The sequence below is a fragment of the Fukomys damarensis genome, unplaced genomic scaffold, assembly GCF_012274545.1.
Source record: "Fukomys damarensis isolate Sample0158 unplaced genomic scaffold, DMR_v1.0_HiC HiC_scaffold_39, whole genome shotgun sequence".
NCBI classification, from domain to species: domain Eukaryota; kingdom Metazoa; phylum Chordata; class Mammalia; order Rodentia; family Bathyergidae; genus Fukomys; species Fukomys damarensis.
In genome coordinates, this window is record NW_022900951.1 from 39,322,602 (window position 1) to 39,323,119 (window position 518).

Consider the following 518-nt stretch of genomic DNA (forward strand, 5'->3'; position numbering starts at 1 on the left):
CTTTCCTATCTTTGTCATTTTGACCAGGGAAAAGTGTTGTCTCAGTTGACTTTCAATTTGCATATCTTTTATTATGAGTAGGTTCTAGTATCTTTACATTATATGAACTGGCTACTCATATAAATATTTTATTAGGTTATGTTAGTGGTTTTTGTTGATTTGTAAGAATTCTGTTAGAGAAATCAATTTATCTGTGATGAGAATTTCAGATCCTTTTGTACTGCATTTCATAAGCATGATGTGTGGGTTTTCATAACAATGTGTGAGATATGCCTCCCTCAAATCTTGTTATGATTTTGGAACATTACCTCTCTGACATGAAAATTTCTTTCAAATATTTTCCTCAATTCTTCATTCACTTTTTGATTTTGCTCAGTGCAATTTTGCCAGGCAGAGATTACTTATTTTTATATAGTCAGATTTATGTGGCCATTAAAAAACATAGCTTTATGGTTTTGTGTCATTCTCAGAGAGACTTCACACACTAAGATGATATTTTAAAATATCCCTTGGTTCTT

At 31.1% G+C, this 518-nt stretch overlaps 1 pseudogene; it reads left to right on the top strand.

The window, feature by feature from the left end:
- Positions 1-209: 209 nt before the first annotated feature.
- LOC117284877 lies at positions 210-318 on the top strand (annotated as a pseudogene).
- The last annotated feature ends 200 nt before the right edge of the window (positions 319-518 follow it).